Here is a 3,576-nt window from a genome sequence, read left to right as displayed (position 1 = left end):
AGTATCATCATCATCATCATCATCATCATCATCATCATCATCATCATAATCATCATCATCATCGTCGTCGTCGTCGTCGTCGTAACTAGCAGTAACAGAAACAGCTAACCTAACCACACTTAACATGGATTTTGCTGGTTGTATAACTGTTTCGCCGGCTAGCTCAGTCGGTTGCGCGTCAGATTGGCACGCAGGCGGCCTGGGTTCGATTCCCGGGCGGGCCAGATACTTTCGTGGAGATCATTAATAGCAATTTTCAAATTTTTAAAACTTTTTTTTTCGAAAGTGTATTTTCACCAAAATCCGATTTAAGAGATTTTGAGCTCTTTTAAATGAATATATCTCTCCAAAAATAAGGATGTTTGACTGGCTGCTTTAGACAGGTGTGACTGTATTCCTAAACATTACTTTGTAAAGTTGATTTGTCGTTCCGACGTCATATTGCTGAGAAGCCGACAAAGCTTTGAAGTTTCCGATTTTTTCTTTGATAACGTGCCGCTTTAAAAAGGCGAGAATTTTGCACACGAGTCTTACTCAGAAGTCAGTAACCATATTTGACTTGGCGGTCGGCAAGAAAAGTTGTGATTTTCGACTAGAAAGAATTGAAATCCAAACTTTCTTCAAACTTCAAAAGAATTCTTGACAGTAAGTACTGTACATAATTTTAATTTTCAGTTGTCTTAATATGCATTGATGTTTTAACATGCATTGATTTTTATGTTTTATGCCCCCCCCCCCCCTCAGAGTGCATTTGCAGTTGTCCGTCCGTCTATCCAATTGTCCGTGGCATTCCTTCCGGGTGCGTAACTCCTAAACTGCTAAAATATTTAAGCTACAGTCATTTTTTCGAAAGTGTATTTTCCACCAAAATCAGATCGAGCTCCTGTAATCTGTAGATTTGAACATTTTAAATTTTATGGAGTTTATAGGTCTTTGACCTTCGAACCCTGCCTAGTCGTGACTTCTGGTGAGCGACCTAGGCCCCCAGGGCCCCTTCTTTATATCCCTTCCATCCACGTAGCATTGGTTTCTACAGACCGTTTGTCCGTTGACCGCCATAAGTTTGCCCGCTATTTTTCCCCTGAATTTGAATTCGGTTGGATTTCAATGAAACTTTACATGAAGTACTTGCTACTTTCATTGCGCATATTGCCCGGAAGTTCGGATTGTAAATTTTAGCGGAGCTATCAGACGAGTGATTTTAGCTCAGCTCATGTCGTGAGACATTCGTTTTCGACACGCGGTGTTCAATACAAGCTCTATTAACTAATGAAGTATAAATGTATAATAACTTATTATATTATTTCAGATGAAGGAAGCAATTAGGAGAAAAAGGAAGCAATAAGGGTGCTTGCCCAGGTCGAAGTACGACATTATTGTCAGATGTTTAAACGGATCGTTCGATGTCCCTGTGAAGAAACGGACACCTGAAGAGAATAATTGTTTGGCCATGATTAGAAAACGTAAGGACTTCGAGCTTGGTGACCGGGGTTCTTTATTGTGTGGCGGAAAGCAAGTCCTTGTGAAAGAAGATCTTCCTAGATTTGTTGAGAAGATGTTCATGGAAAACAAAGGATGTGGAGCAAGGGTTATTTACAACAAACTGAAAGTAAATTACACGGGGTTCTCGGAACAAGCTATCCTTGAAATACTGTACAATAGCAAGTATTACCATGAGAAGTATCCGAGATTTACAAACAAGCCAAAGCCAAAGACAATTACAGAAGAGGAACCAGGCAAAAGATGGCAGATTGACATAATTAACATGAAAAATCAAAGTGTTAGCTACAAGGGGTCCACATACAGTTATATTCTACAAGTCGTGGACGTTTATTCTAGGTACGTTATGCCAAAACCCCTGAAAACGAAGAGTTCGCGTGAAGTTGCAAAGGCATTAGAGGACGTGTTGATGGTTAACCTTGCCCCTGACATCATCCAATGTGACAACGGACTGGAATTTAAAGGCCCTAGTATGAAACTTTTGTTGAACAAGTACAACATCAAAATGATCAATAGTAGGCCGTATCATCCTCAATCACAGGGCAAGTGTGAAAGGTCAAACAGTGTTATAAAGGCCAAGATTCTATTTGCAACAAAAAGTAAACGTGGATTTAACTGGGTCGAAGGGCTTCAAGATTTAGCCTATGCCATAAACACAAGTTTCAAACGAGTTCTTGGGGGTCTCACGCCCTTTGAAGCCTACTACGGAAGAAGTCATGTTTTTACCAAAGAACGTCATAGTTCTCGTGAAATAAAGAAAACCATACGGCGAGCAAATAAAAAGGCTTACAGGTCGCTGTTGAAAAACGCAACTTCCCCAAGCAAGTACAAAGTAGGAGAGACAGTATTAATTCGCTATCCCTTTCGAAAATCCAGGGTGCCAACCAAAAGATATGTTATCGAAGGCAAGGTAGAAAAAGTAAAACGAAATGGTGTTTATATCGTGTCATTTCAAGTACCGAACAAACCCGAACTTGGATTCGTAAGCAAATCGGTTGGGGTCGAAAACATGACTAGCCTAACTGTTGCGTTAGAGAAACAACGAAAAATTAAAAAACATTCATTAAAACAGAACCGCTCAGAGAAACAAAATCACAGAACTAAGTACTATCATGTTTTAACACACCATGAAAATCTGCAGTTGTTGGATGGGGTGAATATTGCCATGGACCCAAATCCGGATGGAAATTGTCAATTTGCTGCTATATCGCATCAACTTGGTAAAATTGGTATATACAAAGACGTAGATGCTTTACGTAAGGAAGCAGTCCATCACATTGTAGAAAACAGATATTTCTATGAAACTTTTGTCTATGATGAAACATTTGATGAATACGTTAAGAATATGTCTAAGAATGGGACATACGGCGACAACCTCACGCTCATTGCACTTATGAGAGAATATAATTTGCAGTGCCTGGTAGTTTCTACCCGAGGACTAGAACACTCATCAATTGTGTCAGCAGATGGAAAGTTCGATGGTGATGTTGGAACAATTGCATTGGGGTATTTCCCAGAAGGATTTGGCATGCATTACGTTAGTATCCGTATCAATCAACGCGTGTACAAGGACATAATATCACGCTTAGAACAGTCGTATGACAACGGTGACTCTGGCGACAGCGCTGCGTCTGGCGACAACGCTGCGTCAGGCGACAACGCTGCGTCTGGCGACAACGGTGACTCTGGCGACAACGGTGACTCCGGCGACACCGCTGCGTCTGGCGACAACACTGCATCTGGCGACAACGCTGCGTCTGGCGACAACGGTGACTCTTGCGACAACGGTGACTCCGGCGACAACGGTGACTCCAGCGACAACGGTGACTCTGGCGACAACGGTGACTCCGGCGAAACCGCTGCGTCTGGCGACAACACTGCATCTGGCGACAACGCTGCGTCTGGCGACAACGGTGACTCTTGCGACAACGGTGACTCCGGCGACAACGGTGACTCTTGCGACAACGGTGACTCCGGCGACAACGGTGACTCCTGCGACAACGGTGACTCTGGCGACAACGGTGACTCCGGCGACACCGCTGCGTCTGGCGACAACACTGCATCTGGCGACAACGC

The 3,576-nt window shown here is 43.0% G+C and overlaps 1 protein-coding gene across 1 annotated transcript in view; it reads right to left on the bottom strand.

The window, feature by feature from the left end:
- Nucleotides 1-271: 271 nt before the first annotated feature.
- Nucleotides 272-3,576, bottom strand: part of LOC127861068 (40S ribosomal protein S19-like) — a 251,655-nt gene continuing 248,350 nt past the window's right edge. The window contains exon 7 of the mRNA XM_052399434.1: nucleotides 272-283. The gene's annotated coding sequence lies outside the window, so the exon portion shown is untranslated. The remainder of the gene's footprint in view (nucleotides 284-3,576) is intronic.

This window comes from Dreissena polymorpha, chromosome 15 (assembly GCF_020536995.1).
Source record: "Dreissena polymorpha isolate Duluth1 chromosome 15, UMN_Dpol_1.0, whole genome shotgun sequence".
Classification (NCBI taxonomy): Eukaryota; Metazoa; Mollusca; class Bivalvia; order Myida; family Dreissenidae; genus Dreissena; species Dreissena polymorpha.
Note: the sequence above shows the minus strand (reverse complement) of the source record. Positions and strands in the feature narration are given on the sequence as shown.